Raw genomic sequence first — 22,898 nt, forward strand, 5'->3', positions numbered from 1 at the left:
TACATGTTCCTCACATTTAAATTTCTCCCAAAACAGAAAATAATAAACACAACTTCAACAAAAAGAATTTCATTTCTATTATTCATTTCTTAATTTACCATATACATCCCCTCTCAGACTCTAAACTCACCTTTAAAATTAGTTAGTTGTGAAAGAAATGTGGCACTCAAACAGCAGATTATCAGAGCCAGGATCTCTGTTCTCTACACCTCTCTCCTCTCAGCAGAACCAGATAATGGCAAACTTTCCCTCTCTTTTTCCACACATATACATGTTAGTTTCAAATCTCAGTGCTTGCCCCTTTTTTTCAAATGTAATCACACATTTCTATTGGTTGAAAACCAACCCTTTTCCAAAGGTACCCTTCCCCCAACTTTACTTCTGCCTAGTACCCTTCCCCCAACTTGACTTCTGCCTGCTACCATAGCAACAGCTCATGGAACACTGCTGTGTGGAGTCAGGTCAGAAGTTCGCCAAACAATGTTTCAATTCCAAAGAGCAAGAGTGCTTGACTTTTCAAACCTAACAGCAAATCCATAGTACTGTTCTTTGGTAACACATTTTTCTGTACCAATACAAAACATGCTTCTATTAATTTACACATACAGCCTAGTTTTTATTCTAGAATGGTATGAAACAGCCAATCAGTTCTTTTTTTTTGAAAAAAATATGTATGCCTCCATTTCCAAACTGTCTTTCTTTTCATATTGCCATTCTACTGAAAGACACCTCCTGAGTGCATCCAGTTCTCCTTTGAAGATGTTCACAGTGTGGATTGTAGGGCACAGCTATGTCTTCTGGAGTGAAAAGTATGCAGAGAAAACAGATATGGTGCGAGACCTTGCTTTGCCAAATGTAGACATTAAATGGATTGGTCAGAGAGGGTTAAAGTGGCACCAATTGATGCCATTGGTGAAATCCTTCATGCACATCCAACACCCTGACCTCATAATAGTGCACTGTGGTGGCAATGACCTAGGCACTTTGACTGGGGTAGGTCTGGAAATGCTTATGAAGGAGACCTTTGCACAACTGTTTTCACTTTTCCCTAAAACTGCCTTTGTGTTTTCTAACATATGCCAAAGGCAAAAATGGAACTGGTCCAATCATTTCTGTCCGCAGATTGACAAAGCAAGAAAGCACGTCAACAAATCTGTTTCTGCTTTCCTCCGTGACTATGGTATGGGTTCCATTTACCACAACAACTTGCGTTATGACATGCAAGACATTTATAGAGGAGATGGTGTACACTTCAATGATGAAGGGAACAGAGTCTTCCTCTTGAACCTTAGACTCTGCATCGGTACTTACTTGTAGGTACCACTAAAAAATCACTTAATAAACCCAACGGCTCTTTTTAGAGCCCCCTAATATCTAAACACTTAAATCTGATTTTCATTTCTTTTTTTATTTTTTTTTTCTACCGTACGCTTACCGTACGCGTACCCCGTGATTTTTTTTAAAATCAATAAATGTTTTCTTTGTACTTTTCTGTCCTTCTTTGACCCCCTTACAAATGTTAGGGGGTCTGTAACTCTCCTCCTTGCCCCCTTTTCTTGTTATCACTCTTTTTTTTCTGAGTGAAACACACGAAATGGCGGCCGCCGCTTCCTGGTTTCGACCGATTCGAATGTTTACTAAGATCTAAGAGCCAATCAGAATCGCGCTCGCGCACGCCACCGTACGCGTACGGTAAGCGTACCGTAAGCGCACCGTAAGCTGGCTCAGATATATATATTGATTTAAAGGCTATTTTCTCAGAATCTACTGAACAGATTTACACCAAACCTACAAAAGGCACTTCCTTGACCTGAGGACTACCTCTCTGCCAAATTTCTAGTAATTCTGTTCAGCCGTTCGGGCTGTAGCTGTGTCTAAAGGTCCTATGGAAAAATGCATGGGAAAAACGCATTTTGGGACCCCCCTTTTATCTCAGCCCCCGCTTGACGAATCCCCCCGAGACTTTCAGGGAAGGAGCGGAGCGTAGCGCCCCACCTATTTTGAAAAATTCGCGAGGATTCGTCGACCGGCGCCAAAGTTATTCAAAATAGAATGTTGCGGATTTCCTATGGAAACGTGGTCCTAACTATAACTACCTACTGGCGACCGCCAGTAGGTAATATATATATATATATATATATATATATATATATATATATATAAAATATTTTTTTTCTAGCCACGTTTGTCACGCCGCCCCACCGCATGGGTGCCGTCCATGGCAGACAGACGCACTGACGGGTTGCTGTTTTTCTACAATTCTTTAATGTGTGGGCCCCCCGCACCGAATTGTGCTGAAGTGAGAATATATATATATATATATATATAGAGAGAGAGATATTATCTACTGGCGGTCGCCAGTAGATAGTTATAGTTAGGACCGTGTTTCCATAGGAAATCTGAAAATTCTATTTTGAATAACTTTGGCGCCGGTTGACGAATCCTTGTGAAATTTTCAAAATAGGTGGGGCGCTCCGCTCCGCTCCTACCCTGAAAGTCTCGGGGGGATTCGTCAAGCGGGGGCTGAGAAAAAAGGGGGTCCCAAAACGCGTTTTCCCCATGCATTTTTCCATAGGGACCTTTAGTCCAAGGTACAGCCCGAACGGCTGAACAGAATTATTTGAAATTTGGGAAAGAGGTAGTCCTCAGGTCAGGGATGTGCCTTTTGAATATCTGGAGTCAATCTGTTCAGTAGTTTCTGAGAAAATTACAGTTAAAAGTACATACATATCTATAGGCGCGCACCGTACGCGTACCGTACGCGCACGGTGCCGTGCGCAAGCGTAATTCTGATTGGTGGTTACATGACAGTAAACATTCCAGTCGGTCGAAATCAGGAAGTGTCGGCCGCCATTTTGTGTGTCTCACACTGAAAACCAAAGGTAAAGAACGTGAAAAGGGGGCAAGGTAGAGAGTTGCAGACCCCCTAGCCTTTGTCAGGGGGTCCAAAAAGGTCCCTGAAGTGTGAAAAATAATTTTTTTTTATTTTTTTTTTTTTTAAATCGCGGCGTACGTGTACCGTGCACGTACGGTACGTGTACGGCGGTAAAAAAAAGAAAAAAAATAGAATTAAAAATCAAAATTAAATGTTTAGATGTTGGTTGGCTCTAAAAAGAGCCGTTGTGTTTATTGATTGTTTTTTTGGTACCTACAAGTAAGTACCGATGCAGAGTCTAAAGTTCAAGAGGAAGACTCTGTTCCCTTCATCATTGAAATGTACACCGTCTCCTCTATAAATGTCTTGCATGTTGTAACGCAAGTTGTTGTGGTATATAGAACCCATACCATAGTCTCTGAGGAAAGCAGAAACAGACTTATTGACGTGCTTTCTTGCTTTGTCAATCTGTGGACAAAATTGGTTGGACCAGTTCCACTTTTGCCTTTGGCATATATTAGAATATACAAAGGCAGTTTGTGGAAAAAGTGACATCAATTGCACAAAGGTGTCCTTAACAAGCATTTCCAGATCTACCCCAGTTAAAGTGCCTAGGTCATTTCCACCACAGTGCACAATAATAAGGTTAGGCTGTGGGAGATGTAGAAAGGTTTTCACCAAAGGCATTCATTGGTGCCACTTTAACCCTCTCTGACCAATCCCTTTAATGTCTACATTTGGCAAATTGCCTTTGCCTTTGGATTTTCCCTTCGCGTGTGAGGAGAGAGACAGACTTTCGTTGCCTCCAGCCCTGCTAACTCTGCTACCTTTCGCGACACCCGCTCCGCGGGTGCCGCTCATCTACCCTGTGACCCTCTGCTCCCTGGTGTGAGCGGCTCCACAGCCGGTGGAGGGATAACGCGCTCCCAGGTCGAGTTAACTTAAAAGTGCACAGTGCGTGGAGCCTACCGGGGGACTGCGAGGACCAGCAGCCCCAGCTCTTCACTGCTGCTGCCTCTTCCCCCGGCGGCCACGCCCCCAACCTTCTTGTACTTCATTGGCCTCAGCACCACCGCGACGCGGGACGCGCGCGGGACGGAGCACGGGGCGAAGACCGGGCAAAGAGCGGGCCGTTTGAGGCCGTTCGAGTACGTGAGAGTCCGGTCCGGGCCCCCCCTCTTTGCCTGTATCCAAAGGTCTTTGGACCATTAGTAAAATGTGTACACGGGAAACCAGGAGCAAAACTTCTTCACTAGCTGCATCCGGGGCTGTTAAAGGCCCTATTGACACTTACTTTGCTAAAGCTGGCTCCCTTTTGATTGAGGAAATCGAGGTTCTGGAGCGCAGAATCTCACAAGAAATAGACTGGGTAAGGAGGTCTTCAATGGGCCCTATGGCCCAAGCTAGAACCCCAGAAAACAGATCTGGTCTTCCAAACAGCCATAGCACAGACCAGGCAACATGTCCACTCCCAGTCACTAATCCCACCAACCCCGAGCTCACTATTGAGGTCCCGAGTGACTTTGAGGACATGAGCCTTATGGCCCTACCTAACACCCAAATTCTCCAGCTTATAACCACAGAGAACATTGAGACAGCCAAAGTTGTAGGAACCAACTTAGATAGCAATAGGGGTACTAGGGAAGGGGCTATTCCTAAAAAGAAGCAGGGGCTACAAAATAAAGAAGATCATAGGACCAAAACTCCGAAATCCAAGCAAGTTAGAGGCAAAAGGGAGAAAGGTGCTTCCTCTGACCCTATTGTGAATATATCAGGACCGCCATCTCCACCTAGAATGATTAATTCAACCTCACTACCACAACTCAGCAGCAACGCACCATTAGACACTACCTCAGACGACATCACTTTAGAGGATATAGGCACACTAGTTAGGTCTCTGCTGAGCCCCCTTGAGGCAAGACTTATCAAGATCGAAGCTAGATTAGTTAGCATCGAAAAGGCAACCGTGCAACTTGCCGACTCAAGGAAAATTGTTAACAGTGGGACCAAAACAACAAGAGAGGGACCAGGACCAAAATCCACCAAAGGCAATGGTCCTCCCACAACAATAATTAATAAACCCCCACAAACTAATCCCAAACCCTCACAACCTGCACCAATCAACGCTCCGGCATCACTAGTTGCAAACAAGGCCCCTATCCCTACCCAACAAACGGCAACTGCTACCCCAAAATCAACCCTTCCACTGAAAGATAATATTCAGCCTCCGGCTCAAGCTAAGAGAGATCCTCCTACTACTGGAGAGAAACCCAATACTACTCCCAAACCTAAATCCATAAACCTCCCCCCAGAAGCAGCACCCTACACTCTAGTTCTGGCGGGGGTTCCTGAACTAAATTCCACCACATTTGAATCCACCACTTCACTCAAAAACAAAGTAATCAACTGGCTCTCCGTAAACAGACCGCTACCGAGAGGAGCTACTAGCGATATATCCATGGCTAGGAGGGCAACGTGGGTGGGCTACACTAAGAAATCCATTAGAGGTGACTGTATTCTGGTCACCTTCAGAGATCCGAATACAGCCGCATATATCTGTACCTGTGCTGCTGATGAGGATTTTGCGAGCATCATCCAACCATTACCCCTCTCATTTTTTTACCCCTCAAATCTGTATAACCTTGAGGACCACAGGTGGAGGTACCACCAGGAGTTGCTGGAGGGTTGGGAAAACTGTCACAGGGAGAACAACAACTATCCGTCACACAGGGAAAGACCAACAGAGCAGTTCCCTACATATGGGGATGAGGCCGGCTGGGAAACTGTCACAAGAAGGAGGGGGGGAGGTGGTGGACACAGGAGGGGAATTTCAGGGCCACATAGAATACACTACCCCGCCTATTTATCTACCCATAACCGATACAGCAGTCTTGAAATGGTAGACTGACATGCGGTTGATGAGGGGAGCGCAACTCAAATATCTCCCACAAACGAGCCCAAATTCGCCACAGCTGCTGATACTTATTTTTTAGCACCTGGCACAGTTGATCCCAGACAGGTCCCAAGCGTTACGCCTTCCTCTCCTTCCCCTGATAACAGACCCAAGGGTACGTTCCTCGTCCCCACAAATCCACGGCCGCCCCACGAGTGTACTACTACCAACTCGGTTTTTATGGGCACGGCCTCCACCCAACCACTAGAAATAACAGTGATTTCTTGGAATGTGGCAGGCCTTGCTAGCAAAATAGACTGCACAGAATGGGGTACATACATCAGATCAAAAAATATAATCCTTCTACAAGAAACTTGGGCGCGCGAAGAAACAGCATTCCCGGGTTTTGCCTCCTTCTTTAAAGCAGCTAAATGGGGGGGAAGGGGTAGGCCATCTGGGGGACTAACTACATGGGTAGCCACGGACTTAGGTTGCCAAGCTACTTATTTAGAGACCGCTTCTGATGATCTATTGGCTGTCTCACTCGAGTGGCCGGACTCATCGAAGTTGCTAGTAATCAATATCTACTCAAGGCCGGTTCCAATGCACAAAGAATCTGGCACAGTGGATGAGCTAGCCAAGCTCTTAGAAGGAATCCCAAGCGAACTTGCTTGCCTGGTAGGAGGCGATTTCAATGCTCAATACGAACCACTGCCTGGGCTACGTGATGGTCCTTCCCTGGAGGAAGATTCATATTGGCTTATACCTGAGACGGTGGCACCACCCCCACGGGCCTGGACTCCTTTAGCCCTACAGATAACTGCCCTCACCCTCAACCTTGGTTTAAGGGCATGCAACGGTCGTACCAAATCAGACACACCAAGTACCCATACTTTTAACAAACCCGGCAGCGAATCCAGATTGGACTACATTATGGTCAAACTGTTTATGTGGCCAGCAATAGTCGACTTTAAAGTCACCCCAAGATTAGACAGTGACCACAATTCCCTGGAACTGACTTATTCCCTGCCTGGGAGAGAGGCAATAATCAATGGGTCGGACAAAGATAAAACGGGCCTCCAACTTGAAAATAATCGTAGGAAGGTTAAGTGGGAGAAACTGGCCAGCAACCCAGAACGAATATCCCGGCTATATGAAAGGTTAATCCCATTACTGGAGGATGCCTTCCAGCTAGGAACTAGGGTCTTAGACGATGCTACTAGAGGAGAGCTTGCACAAATACATGCAGGCATCCTCACCACCCTAGAGCAGGACCTATTCTCATCTGCAAGGCAAAGGAATGGCCCTAAACCGAAGACATCTTGGTATAATGACGCTTGCAGGGAAGCCAAGGCCCACTTGCTACTTGCTATAAAGGAACACCATAACAAAGATGAAATCCGCGCCAGGAGAAGATCATATAAAATCCTCCTGGAGAACGCAAGGGCAGAATGGGACCACGATTACTGGGAAAACCTCACTAATGCATTAACAGCTAGAGATTCCCGTAAATTTTGGCGCGTAGTGGCGAACGGCACGGAGGATTTATCCTCCGCAATAGAACCCAATATAGCCCCTACGGTATGGCAGACCCACTTTGAGGCCCTGTACGCAGAGGGTGGGGGTGAACAGAACAGAGATGGTCCCACAATTTCATCCTGTCCCACTAGGGTTGTTTTCACCGAAAAAGAAGTGAGGGACGCCATTAAAGGGCTAGCTGCCGGAAAAGCCCCAGGACTTGATGGGGTGCCCGGTGACCTGTTTAAGCAGGAACCCGGGATATGGGCACCCTATCTTACACTAATATTCAATGCCATTGCGGGGGGACTGGAGGTGCCCGATACTTGGAGGGGAGCAGAGGTGGTCCCAATTTACAAAAAGGGATCCCCCTTGCTCCCTTCCAACTATCGCCCTATCAGTCTAATCGACATATCCCAAAAATTGTTCGGTAGACTGATTCTGAATCGACTGCAGGCCTGGACCGAAGAAATGGAAATTTTGTCCCCTTACCAGGCAGGATTCAGGGAGGGTGTATCAACCATAGACCAAATCTTCAGGTTAAATCTCCTGTACTGGAGAACAGCTGTAATTGAGGGCGGCAGTCTATATACCCTCTTTGTAGACCTACATGCCGCCTTTGATTTGGTTCCCAGAGCGAGGCTATGGAGAGTCATGGAAGAGTTGAATGTCCCTACTGACATCCTGACAATCCTGATGAGACTCCACCACAACAACTACGCTCGCGTAAGGTGTGGCAAAGGTGGCAAACTAACCGAAAGGTTCCCCATTCGCAGAGGTGTGAGACAGGGTTGCGTGCTCGCACCGACCCTGTTCTGCATCTTTGTGAACGGGGTTGTTGCCCACCTAAACAGGATCCCCAACTCCGATGCCCCAAAATTGACCGGCAGCAGGGTGCCTGCAATCATGTTTGCAGACGACACCCTGCTGCTGTCTAAATCCCCCATGGGAATTCAGCGCATTTTGGACGGTTTTCTAGACTTTTGTAATGATCGGGGATTGGAAATCAACCCCCAAAAAACTAAGTTCATGATCCTGAACCCCAACCCCCAGAATCGAGCCCCACCCAGGCTAGGCACAACACAACTGGAACGTGTGCACAATATTGAATATTTGGGGATCACGTTAAACGAACATCTATCGTGGACGTCTCACCAGGCCAAAGTGACCATCAAACTGGCACAGTTGGCGGGTGGCACTATGCGCCTGGCGAACAAATCCTTTTATCGTCCACTAACCCCAATTATTCACATATATAAAACTCAAGCACGGGCGGGTGTCACATATGGGGGTGAGCTCTGGGGTCACACTCATCCCCCAAAGTTACAGTCCACCGAAAATAAATTCCTGAGACAGGTCACTGCCCTCCCCCAGAGCACTCCATTACTCCCCCTCAGATTAGATCTGGGAGTAAGACCAATAACAGAGGAGCTAGGTCTTAAACCCCTAACCTTTTGGAGGCGTTTGTGGTGCAGCCCCGATCTCTTAAATTACAGAGAGGAACTCCAGGAATTCTTGCAGCTGCGGAATGCCACGAGGATCCCGTGGCTGACCTATGTCAAGGGAAGGCTCGAGGATCTGGGCTACCCGGAACTATGGACGGATCCTTCCAACTCCTGTACAAAGATTTCAAAGAAGGTACTCGCGAGAGCATACTACGAACTGATGCTCACAAGAGCTATCAACGACAGCCGTGAAGGATCCCTGACACACTTATTCCTGAAAGCGAAAGACTCTTACTGTCTCGAAAGTACTCTTGATGCGATCTCCCCTTTGCTAACGAGGAAACTATTCTTTCAATGGAGATACGGATGCCTCCCTCTAGCATTTTTTACAGCGTCTTGGTCTCCTCGCTCCACCATAGCAACTTACCCTGTCTGTGCTCATCCGAAGGAGGATGAAGTTCACGCTGTTTTCTTCTGCAAGGGCTACGAGAGGAGCAGGAAATGTTGGTTAGTCCCGTTACTCAGGAACTTGGGCTTCAGATCCTTCCAACCTGCCTATAGAGTCTTAAAGACAGATCTTTCTCCTATTGTTGTCTTTGCACTTTCAAAATTTTTAACCTCCCTGTGGTTTACTCGTAGTCGCGTGCTGAAAAGACTTGTATAACAGACCCCCTGATAGACTCTAGCACAGTACACTGTACCCTCTGTTCTCCTTTTAATGTATTTTAATGTCTTAACTATTGGATCACATCATGTTTAATACGTTTATAACTGTGTATATTTTGTTATGTATCTTTTATGATCTGTGATCGAAATAAAGATTTTTGAAACGAAACGATTCTTTTCTTAAAGTTGTTTTTCACATTTTGTGTTTTGGGAGATATTTAACTGTCTTGAACTTGTAAGATATTATTGAGTTTGTCTTCACCATAAGTTAAGGTGTACTGGTATCACCCAGGAATACTGTGTTCTGCCTAGAATCACACCATGAGACAGTGTGCACACAGGAATTGTTATCAGAGATTTAAATTGTTTTGCTCTTGCTCTGTTAGCCTTGCACTCGCAGGAAAGGGGCAGTTTGTTTTCTTGAACTGTGATGGTTAGCATTCAGCAGAAATCACTTTCTCACAAATGAGAGGCAAATGCTAACACATTTGAAATTAACATGAAACATTTTCCTTCCACTTTTAAAGTTGTGTTTTATATTTTAAGATAAGGAAGATATTTAAGTGCCTTGAACTTGTAAGATATTATGGAGTATGTCTTCTTTAGAAGTTAAGGTGTACTGGTATCACCCAGGAATACTGTTTTCTGCCTAGAATCACACTATGAGTCTGTGTGCACAAAGGAATTGTTGTCAGAGAATTAATTTGTGTTGGTCTGGTTCTGTAAGAATGGCATTCGTAGGAAAGGCGCAGCTTGTTTTTTAGAACTGTGATGGTTTGTATTCAGCATTAAAAAAGCAGTTTGGGCATGTGCTATTTTCTGAAAAATAAAATGAAAATGTGTCAGACTGTTAGAGTAATTATCACTTGCTCTAAGTGTGCTTTCAAATTGCAAATCAAATTTCGTTTTCTGCCTAGAATCACACCATGAGTCTGTGCGCACACAGGAATTGTTGTCAGAGATTCAATTCGTGTTACTCTGGTTCTTTTAGAATTGCATTCGTAGGAAAGGGGAAGCTTGTTTTCTTGAACTGTGATGGCTAGCATTGAGCCCAAATTAATATGTCACAAATGAGAGGGCAATGCAAACACATTTGACATCAACATGGTAGATTTTCCTTCCACTCCTGGAATGGGTCATGTAGTTTGTACATGTTCAAAAGTCCTATTAACCCTTACCACACATGTAGTGTTACATACATGTCTCCAGTGTTTATGCAGTTGTGCAAGCGTCAATGCAGATCTCTCTTGCACTTGACAGTAGACAGTCTCCAGAAGCACACTCTTAGCAGAGAGCAAGCTGTTTCTCATGTACAGTCATGCTTACTATTCAGCGCTGTGTGGTGTTTCAGATAGCAGTGAGTAACGGTAATACATTGAACATCACCAAGGCTCATTTCCTTTGCTAGAGTGTAGTACGTCATTCAGGTTGCACATGTTCATGGTCTCAAAAAGCAGTTTGGGCATGTGTTCTTTTCTGTTTCTGAAAAATATAATGAAAATGTGTCAGACTGTTAGAGTAATTATGACTTGCTCTACCACAGTAGTAAGTGTGCTTTCAAATTGCAAATCAAATTTCGTTTTCTGCCTAGAATCACACCATGAGTCTGTGCGCACACAGGATTTGTTCTCAGAGATTCAATTCGTGTTACTCTGGTTCTTTCAGAATTGCATTCGTAGGAAAGGGGCAGCTTATTTTATTGATCTGTGATGGGTACCATTGAGCCCAAATTAATATGTCACAAATGAGAGGGCAATGCAAACACATTTGACATCAACATGGTAGATTTTCCGTCCACTCCTGCAATGGGTCATGTAGTTTGTACATGTTCAAAAGTCCAATTAACCCTTACCACACATGTAGTGTTACATACATGTCTCCAATGTTTATGCAGTTGTGCAAGCGTCCATGGAGATCTCTTTTGCACCTGACAGTAGACAGTCTCCAGAAGGACAATCTTAGCAGAGAGCAAGCTGTTTCTCATGTACAGTCATGCTTACTATTCAGCGCTGTGTGGTGTTTCAGATAGCAGTGAGTAACGCTAATACATTGAACATCACCAAGGCTCATTTCCTTTGCTAGAGTGTAGTACGTCATTCAGGTTGCACATGTTCATGGTCTCAAAAAGCAGTTTGGGTATGTGCTCTTTTCTGTTTCTGAAAAATATAATGAAAATGTGTCAGACGGTTAGAGTAATTATCACTTGCTCTACCACAGTAGTAAGTGTGCTTTCAAATTGCAAATCAAATTTCGTTTTCTGCCTAGAATCACACCATGAGTCTGTGCGCACACAGGAATTGTTGTCAGAGATTTAATTTGTGGTACTGTGGTTCTTTTAGAATTACATTCGTAGGAAAGGGGAAGCTTTAATTCGTGTTGGTTTTATTGTGTTTTTCACTTGTAGGAAAGGGGTAGAAAGTATTATCAGATTTGAAAAGCACAAAAAAAATATAGTAATAAATTTAAATTACATAAAGGTATTTTTTTTTTTAGTTTCTTTCAGGTATTGCTGACCAACAGTGAAATAAATTAAAGATGCCTATAACATCAAGGAAGAGAAAAGAACAGAAAAAACATTTATATTTGAAGACAACTGGAGGACCCAAATTAGTTGAAGATCCTCATGTTGGAAAAAAGAAAAAGACTACTGGTAAGCAAACTAAGGATTTTTAAAAAAATATCTTCAAAAAAAGAACAAATTTGAAAAATGTCCCCACTACAAATAGTGTTTCAAGTAGAAAACAACAGGACAAAAGTGAGAAATTACAAAATGCTAATGTAGAATTAGAAGCAATAAAGATTGACTTAAAAAGAAAAACAGCATTTAAAGACATTCGTAGAAAAATGTTTCAGAGAAGAGTGATGTCCAATTTGCTAAAGGATGTTAAAAAATATAAGAAGAAAGCTAAATTTTATAAGCGAAAAAAAGATATTGAATCAATTGTAGCTAAGGCTTTGGAATTAAAAAGAAAACAATTCATTTTAATTTTGAACAGGATCCGTACACCGTATTTGTAAATACTGTTATAACAAGTTAGAAGAAAATAAAATGCCAGCAAGAGCTGTACATAATAATTTAGAATTGGTTGAAGCAGAACTTAGTGATTTAAATACATATGAGTCTATACTCATTCAATGTGTCCATCCTTTTCAGACTATAGTTCGTATGGAGCCCAAAACAGGCAAATTACCTCCTTCGGATTTACAAAGAGGTTTAAAAGGAAGAGTTGTCTGTTTGCCATTGGATTTGAAAAAAAATATGGAAACTATTGATGCAGATAGATTGGAAACTGAACCATTAGTTATTTTGGCTAATGGAGTACCAACAAAGAATAAGAAAGTTTGGCAGAAGCTGGTAGATGTACGAAAAGTACAAAGAGCAAATTTATATTTGAAAAGAAATAATAAATGGTATGAAACAATTTATATGGATGAAGATGAAGAAGTTTTACTACCAGACTCAGGAATACCAGCTGGGCAAATTGAAAAAGTGGGTAAGTCAAAAGAAGAAGAAATTTATGAACATTTCAGCATACATCCTTTTCATTCAAAAGAAGTTATGGCAAACAGTATTGATCTGTTTCAGATGAAAAAAGCACAAGGAACTCCTGTGAGTGTATGGGAGGAGAGCTTGGAAGCTCGTTGTTTTCCCCAGCTGTTTCCTACAGGAAAAGGTGGATGATATGATGAACGTCCAGTACAGATTCCAGCTTCTGAGTATCGGACTACAAGATTATATGCAGAAGATCCAAGATTTCGTCAAAGTATTCCTTATTTGTTCCATCTTTTATTTGAAAGTGACTTGTCAGCACTATCTTATGCAGTAAATCACATTTTGAAAACTGGAGTACATCTACATAATGTGTCTGCAAAGGATTTTATGAACAAAGTGCAACAGCGAGATGATCATTTGGAATCTCAATTGATTAATCTAATGGCTTGTCAGCGTGGAACAAATGAATATTGGTACCGACGCCATGGAGAATTGAAATGTATGTTACGGAATTTAGGAACTCCTACATGGTTTCTCACCCTAAGCTGTGCTGAGTACGCTTGGGATGATCTTCTGGATTTTCTTCGAGAGGCAAATTCAAATATTGAAAACATCCAATACAAGACAGCAGGAGAATTGTGCTCATTGGATCCGGTTAATGTTTGCAGATATTTCAATCATCGATTTGAGGCTATGATGTCCTTCATCTGCAATAAAAAAACTCCACCTCTTGGAGAAGTTGTGGATTTCTTTTGGAGAAAAGAGTACCAAGCAAGAGGAGCTCCTCATATTCATATGCTGTTGTGGATCAAGGATGCCCCAAAATTTGGAACAGATTCTGATGATGCAGTTTTAAGTTTCATCGAAGGATATGCAACATGTGCTATACCTAAAAGCACAGAAGAGAAAAACTTAAAAGAGCAAGTTTTACGTTTCCAAAGTCATCAGTGTGGAAAATACTGTCGACGAAAGTACAAGAGTAAAGAAAAATTCTACACAAAATGTCGATGTGGATTTCCACGACCTGTTCTTTCAAAAGGAAGAGTCAACAGTTTTATGTCAGCTGTGCGACATACTATTACAAGAAAATCTCCCAAAAATACGTACAACCTAAGAAGAAAAGAAGAGTCAAAATATATAAATGACTACAACCCAGTCATTTTATCCATGTGGAATGCTAACATGGATATACAGTATGTTGCTGACAATTCTATTGCTGTTGCTCGGTATGTCACATCTTACATCACTAAATCTGAGAAAACGGAATTGAAGGAAATGTGGGAAGAGATTTCTCACGAGAAGACTGTCAGTAAGAAGCTATACAGTTTCAGTTTAAAGATGTTATCGCATCGAGAAATTGGATCCTACGAATGCTCAGATAGGTTATCATCTGCAAGTCTGTACTCCAAATCCAGAAGAATAATTTGGGTAAGTTTAGGCCTTGCAGGAATGCGAAATCGGGTACTGAAATCTGTTGGAGAAATTGAATATTTGGCAGAGAATGACCCGGAAAGTACAGATATTTTGAAATCAAACATGTTGGACACATATTACCCAAAAAGAAGTCGTCATCTTGAGAACATGTGTCTCTATGAAGTGCTGCAGAACTACATTTTTACACGGAAAGCCACAGAAGACATCAACAATGGAAAATATAAAGTCATTGGTGAGGAAGGATGTTTGGTGAAGCAAACAAAAGGAAGTTTGATTAATCACAGGAAGCTGAGTTGCGACACTCCTGACAAAAAGGAATTTTACTACTTAGCACTTTTACAGCTGTTTAAACCATGGCGTTCAGAGGATGAATTACTTGGAGATTTTCACAGCTATGAAGATTCCTTTAATGCATGTAAAGATACGATTGAATGCAGTACTTTCACAAATTATGTGCAAATGTTAAATGAAGAAATTGAACAGGAAGCTACAATTGTAGCTAGAGACAGTTCTGAAGACAGCCAAAGTTCTGGAACGCTCAGTCAAGATCCCCTAGGACAACCAATCGTAGAAAATGAAGCTGCAATAGCCATGACTGAAGTGGAAACAGCTATGAATCAAGCTCAGGAAGATCTAATAGACTTGCCAAATTTGGAACAGCAACTGAATGAAAAACAAAAACAAATTTATGAAGAAGTCACAAAAAAAATTGATCATGGATTACTACATGAAAGAAAGAGTGCTCATGCACATCATTTGAACCAATCAGGATGTATGTGAGTGGACAAGCTGGAACTGGAAAAAGTTTCTTAATTAAAGTCATCCGAAGCTACCTACAGCAAAAAACAGATTCAACTTTGTCTTGTGTTGTTACTGCTCCAACTGGGTTAGCAGCATATAACATAAAAGGAATTACCTTACATCGCTTGCTAATGTTACCAGTGGAGCATGAGAACAAAATAGAATATCACAAGCTAACAGGAGAAGCATGCTTCGAAGTTTCAAGAGTGTTGAAGAAGATGCAAGTTCTCATTATTGATGAGGTAAGCATGGTATCAAACTTAATGCTTGCCTGTGTGCATTTAAGAATGCAGCAAATTCTAAAGAGAGACTATGACGTGTTATTTGGAGGAAAACATGTTATAGTTTTTGGGGATCTACTGCAGCTCACTCCAGTTAAAGGACAACCAGTGTTTAATACTGTGACACATGAAGACACGAAGAAGTCATTAGGAAGTATTGGTAATGCGAATATTTGGTCATTCTTTGAGTACAAAGAACTCAATACCAATATGAGGCAAGCAAACGATGAAGATTATGCAAGTATTCTGAAAGATATCAGAATTGGACTACTCACAGAAGTTGGCAGAGAAGCATTACAGAGTCGGTTGCTACATAATTTATTTCCAAATGAAGAAATAGTTGCAGAGAAAATATACAGAACATTGCAGAAAAAAATACTGTAATCTACTTAATGCCAACACTACGTGAATGCTCGATATTCAATGAGGAACTTTTGAAATTGTAAAAGGAAGAGATTAAGAAAATGGAAGCAGTGTACAAAATTCAGCATGAAGGAACTACTATTACATTAACAGGCAAATTGAAAAATAAATTGGATTCTCTAGAGAAGAACATTTCGAAAACAGCTGGATTAGAAAAAAATCTTTGTTTGTATGAACTGTCGAGTATTTTTAAGAAGAAATTTGGATGTAGAAAAAGATTTAGTGAATGGAGCTATGGGTAAAGTTGTGGGTTTTGTGAAATACCAGAAAAAAGATGGAATTGAATTTTTAAAAATAAAATGTGATCAGATTGAAGAGGTTAAAGACATTTGTCGTTGTTCAGTTCGTTTCTTGCTTGTGAAAGACTTATATGTACGTAGGAAGCAGTTTCCGTTTTCTCTAGCATATGCTGTAACTATTCACAAATCTCAAGGATTAACTGTAGATAGTGCTTTTGTAAACATTGGTTCTACTGTGTTCAAAGAAGGTATGGCATATGTTGCTTTGTCACGAGTGAAAACATTATCTGGTCTATTCATGATAGACTTTGATGACTCAAAAGTTAGTGCTGATGCAAATTGTGTAAAGGAGTATAATAGATTAAGAAGAACCTATGCTCCTCATTTAGGTCAGTATCCTGTGTTTGAAAAACGTGTTGTTTGTCGGAAAAGGTGAATTGAGAATATCTGTAATGAGGATGTACAGAAGAGAAAACAAAAAGAGAGTGATGTGATTGCAAGCAAAAAGAAAAAGGACAATGTTCAAGAGGTTGTTGGTTGTCATTTTGAAAATAGCTCTGGTGTCAACTGCTATGCTAATGTAGTGCTGAATGTTGTATTTTATCTTGAAAATTTGCAAGAGCAGATAATACTTAATCATGTAAAAAGATTTTGTTCTCTGCTGAGTTTTCTTTTTGAGAAGCTGAGTATTGATAAAACTAAAATAGAAAGTGCGTCTGATGTTAGAAAACTTTTAGATGTATGTTCAGGATGTACACAGTTTACTCAAAATGTCCAGCAAGATGCACAGGAATTCTTGATGTATATCCTTATGGTACTGGAAGAAGAAGGGGTAGAAATAGAAAATATGTTTGGTCTCTCTTATAAATGGGAACATAGTTGTGAAAACTGTTACAACACATGCAGCTCTAATGTTGATTCAGAAAGGTTCATATATTTAACATTACCAGAGAGTCAATCAGTGACTTTTAGTAAATTAGTTAAAGATGCCAATCACAGCATGGAATGTTCTAAATGTAAATCAGACATGTTTTCAACGTTATTTTTAAAGAAATATGGACAGTATGTAATTTTAATGATGCAACGTTGTAGAGCTGATGGTTCAAAATTGGACACTTTAATAAAGAAGTTTACAGGACATCAATTATCAATATCTGGAAAAACTTTTGTTGCAGTTGCAATCATTTTCCATGATGGACCTTCGATAACTTCTGGTCATTACACAGTTTATCTTAAATGTGAAAAAGGCCGGACACTGTGTAATGATTCTCAATTGATTTTCAAGCAACGTTTGCCTGCAGAATTACCAAATTCCTATTTAATTTTTTTGAAACCAAAATTTTAGATACAAATTGCAACATCTGAACAAATCATTTTCGCGATTTTATTGGATTACCATTGGATAATTCATCAAAAAGGAATTTAAAAATTACCATTTGGCCTCATGGAAAGGTAAAAATTTCTCTTGTGGACTTCTTTGACAGATATTATTTTGGTGTATGTGCTTAAGCAACAAGATTTACAGACGATATTTATTGCAAATATGTGTTGTCTTTAGATGATGTTTTTATTAAATATGTTACATTTCTATAAAGGTATGTTTTACTGAGAAGAGATTCAGGGCTTTTTTTAAACAATCTTTCAGATTATTAATTTTTTTGCCCGCTGTTAAGTGATGAATGCAATTGGTTTCACGATTTACAGTGAAATTCAATATATTCTGAAAACAGCAAAAAAAGGGCAAATTTTTTTTTTTTTAAATAACAAAATATGTGTACTGTATTTTTAAAATGTATTGTTAAATATTAATACTTTTTTCTTTTTTTACAGATTGAGAAAGAAAATTCAGGAAAATTTGTACTTTTTTCTAGCAATTAAAAAAAACCCAGTTATTGATTATTAAGTTATTTTGTTGGTCAGGTAAGTTTGAAATATCTGTATTTATCACACATTTACTTTCATACTCCCTTTTTTTCACTTCTCCTCACTCTGCTTTTCTCATTTCCCTTGTGGTCACTCAAGTACATTGAAGGGTGAAATAAATATTTTTTTTTTTGTATTTTTTTAAAAAAAAGGTGCGCGGTAAATTTTTTTTTTTTTTAAAAAGTGATTAAATAAATAAAAAAAAATTGTGAGGTAGGGTGGCTCTTAAAAGAGCCCTTGTGTTAATACAGGGATGGAGGAAAGAAAGAATGGCAATATTAAAAGGTACCACACTTGTGCTGCTCAATCTTATTGTCTATTAGAGGAATACTAGTCTCCCCCATTGCAATAAGAGAGTAACAAGTGTTGCACCTTATATGTACTCTCTGAAACCGAGGGTAGATGTCCAGAGGAGCAGAAGAGGGTGATGCTCCCACCACAGAGGAAGTGCTCGGCTGAGCTGCCGAAGATGTACTCGGCTGAGCTTCTGCGGATGTGCTCGGCTGACTTACTGGAGGGGTTGCTTCAGTATGTCGAGCAAAAGTCTTGGGATGTACATCCCTAATGTGTCTAAACATAGAGAAAATTCCAAAAGAATACTTCTTCTTTGGATTTCCTCTAGATAAGACACGCCCACAAAGTGAGCAGGTGACTAATGGAGCATTGACCTTTTTCTGCCCCTCTGGAAATGTGAAATATTCCCAGACAAAATAATTCTTCTGTTTCCTCCTTCTCTGTCTAATAATGCTGTCCTGCTCACTCCCAGAAGAGGACTGCTGCTCTGCCATTGTATCCCAAAGACAATTCAGCTCCTTCTCCTAGGGAATCACAAGCAGTAATGAGGGGAATGGGTGTGGTGTTGGAAGTTTGTGGAAATGAAACAAGTTTAAACCAATGAAAAGTGTTGTTTCTGGATCACATGACCTACCGTGCGCGCTCCGTACGCTTACCGTACGCGCATGGTAAAAGTACGCATGCGCGTACGTAAGACGCGCGCAGGCGTGCATGCGCATTAGAGGCACGCGCGCACGCACATACGGCGGTTCCGCGTAACGTGCGCGCGCGCATGTGCGTAGGAAGCAAGCGCTTACGTGTCGCAGACGAAGTACGGACGCGTACGTAAATCGCGTACGCATGCGCACACGGAGCATAAATATTACGTACGCGCACCGTACTTAAAGCGTACCGTGCGCGTACCGTAAGCTTACCGTACGCGCACGGTAAAAAATCCTAAAAATAAAAAAAATAAAGGTTTGTAGAAGATATTAACTATGTTATTCAACTATATCTAACCATTTATTTAAAAAAGGTGAACCATTCTATATTGTAGGATAAAGTAAATCAATGATTATATACATAGGTAGCATATTGTTTAAAAAAAAACTCTAAAAATTTTTTTTTTAAAAAGAGGATTTAAAAAACCATAGGTTTCACACACGTTATAGTTAGGAATTAGCATTTAAAAAACCTTGCAAATTCACTGAAAAAACCATAGGTTTCACACACGTTATAGTTAGGAATTAGCATTTAAAAAACCTTGCAAATTCACTGAAAAAACCAGAGGTTTCACACATGTTATAGTTAGCTGGATATTTTACTCATACAAAACCATTGAAATTTCCCCGTTATAGTTAGTTCAGCTAACTATAACTCGCGCGCCCGCAATCCACTGCTGATGACGTCACATATTACATCACTCATGACATGGTCAGTGACATCACTCATGACATCACTGATGACATCTCAAATGACATCACTGATGACATCACTGATGACGTCATCCATGTGATAAATTACCACATCTTCTCACACCCTAATATAACCTTTGATATACCGACTCAAAATTTAAGAGTTCCATTCTCAAAACCATACATACTGCAATGCCAATAACTGCATACCCACTTATTAACTTTTAGGTCTTCATACACTTCCACACACTCACCTGTACAGTCACTCATACTTACAGTCACTCCATACAAAACTATCATATGCATTTATACACCTATATAGACATTCACACACTACCAATCATCCATAGAGGTACTCTCACACCTACTCAGTCATGCAAATAATCACACTCCCATTTACTCACCTATGCGGTTATACACACTCAAGTTCACTTACTCATAAAAATAGTATCACATTCTTACGCTCTAATAGAATCATTGATACAAGCACACACTCATCCATACAGTCACTCTCACAATCACACACTCTCACATCTACCCACTTATATACTCTTACACGCATACACACTGCCTTTCACATATGTAGTTAGTCACAAATGTACCACTGAGATATACATTCAATCCGTAACACACCCATACATACACTCACTCAACCATACAGTCCATCACAGATGCACTCTTAAAACCATGCACCCATAGAATCACCCACTCACACATCTATGCATAGAGTCACACACACCCTACCCACACAAACACTCAGGAACCCATACAGATACAGAGACAAGCAATCAATAACTCATATAGACACTTATATAGGTATTCACAAAACCATGCCGCCACTTATACACCAACACACAGACACATACAAACATTTACACAGTTGAGTCACTAGTCTGCAGTAAGATACATTTAACGACTCACTTATAGAGTCAGTTACGCACCACAGAAAATCATCCATTTACACACTTGTACACCCACTCATTCTTCAACAGGCCTTTCCCTATATATATATTAAACATATTAAAACTGTTCAGAAACACATACTCAATGGATGAGGTCATCAGTGATTTCATCAGTGATGTCATTTGAGATGTCATCAGTGATGTCATGAGTGATGTCACTGACCATGTCATGAGTGATGTAATATGTGACGTCATCAGCAGTGGATTGCGGGCGCGCGAATTATAGTTAGCTGAACTAACTATAACGGGGACATTTCAATGGTTTTGTACGAGGGAAACGTCCAGCTAACTATAACATGTGTGAAACCTCTGGTTTTTTCAGTGAATATACATACATATATATATATATATATATATATATATATATATATATATATATATATATATATATATTTATTTATTTATCAACAACAGATTATGTTAGAGCTCTGCACCAACAAACAACTAGGTGTGCCCATTAGGCCTGGGCGGTAAATTTTGTTCCGTTCGCGGAATTTGCGATATTTCGACATTTTCACGTTCCGCGGAGAGCGCGAAAATGTCAAAACTTTCGCAATCTGCCGCAAAACTGAAGTATTTTTCTTGTTCGCGCTTTAAAAATGGATTCTCGCGCGCGCGATCGCGCCTTACCGGGTCCCTGCGTTCGCCGACGAGTTTTCCTATCCGTTCGCGCACACCACAAGATGTTGGATTGTTGGTAGCCGGTCGCGCTATCCCGCGAGAGTTTGCGATCGCGAACAGGTCATTGCGATCGCGAACAGGAAATAAGCATCGCGAGCAAGATGGCCACGCCCATTAGTGACCGCATGGGCAAGTTGGAGATATATTTCCGTGCGAGCATGCAAAAACACATCGCGAACGGGCGGGAAAAGCAATCTTCGTATCTTCGCGAAAGTTTCGCATGCTCGCGGAGATTGTGTGCAATTTCGCGATAATTTGCGAAACTCAATTTCGCATATTCCGCCCACCCTTAGTGCCCATTAGAGTAATCCCAAAGCATGTGTGTAGGTCAATATCCCAAGACAAACTACTGCTATTGAGACTAGGGGTGGGCGGAATTTGGGAAAGCGACTTTCACAAATTATCGCGAAAATGTTTAAAATCTCCGCAAACACGCGGAAATATCGCGAAGATGCGGAAGTTTTTTCCCGCCCGTTCGCGGTATTTTCTGCGTGTTCGCGGCTCGCCAACTTACCCATGCGGTTGCTTGCGGGCGCGGCCATCTTGTTTTCACTCTTCTCGCGGTACATGATTGTGAGAAGAAAGACGTGATCGCGCGACGCATGACGTTACTGCGGGCGCGAACTGTCGCGAGACAGCGCAAATGGCTACCAACAATCCAACATCTCGTGGAGAACGCGACCGGATCGGGAAAACTTGTCGGCGAACGCGGGGATTCAGGTAAGGCGATCGCGCGCGCGCGAGAATGTATTATTTTACAGCGCGAGCAAGAACCAAATTATCGCTAAGCTGCGAAATGCGGAAATTTTGACATTTTCGCGCTCTCCGCGGAACGCGAAAATGTCAAATTATCACAATTTCCGCGAGCGGAACGGAAATTTAGCCCAGGCCTAATTGAGACAACACACACACACACAGGAAGATTACGGAGAAACAACAAATAAGAATTATTCAGCCTTGAATTTGTGCAGCCTACTATCGGAATATGTGGTACAATTTTTAAGGAACATTATCATTCTGGACAACTTTTTATTTACATTCAGTCTATTCACACTTTTATATTTGATGAAGAATTAACTTCCCAACCTTTTCCAACATTGACAGCAAAGGGATACAACAAAAACATGGAGTAGTTCTAGTTTTACTTACACTCCCATAGCAATGTCTCTTAAAATTGAATTTTATAATCAATTGACATATGAGAGCGAGGTGTCTTTGTCATAACTCAGTCCGAGGTTTCTTCCATAAGGATGCGTGTTTGAGATCAGTGAGTAGGTAGGAGAGTGAGTAATGATGATAATGACTTGGGTCTCACTGACCATGAACTCATTTAACAAAGGTCATAGATAGCCCACATATGTTAATGATTGTTTTGTGTTTACTAAAACCCTAATCTCTTTCTACACTGTTCATCACACTGAAAGGAGCAGTTGGAGCATGTCTTGGAATTGGAGCTGATTTCTGTGGTGCAAGTGTGTGCTGTGCCCAGTTGAATGTCAGAAATAATTACAAAAACATTGTACTACAAAAATATTCCAGCCAATATATTGTCTACAAACCTATTGTGAAGGTCTTT

Source organism: Triturus cristatus, chromosome 12 (assembly GCF_964204655.1).
Source record: "Triturus cristatus chromosome 12, aTriCri1.1, whole genome shotgun sequence".
NCBI lineage: Eukaryota > Metazoa > Chordata > Amphibia > Caudata > Salamandridae > Triturus > Triturus cristatus.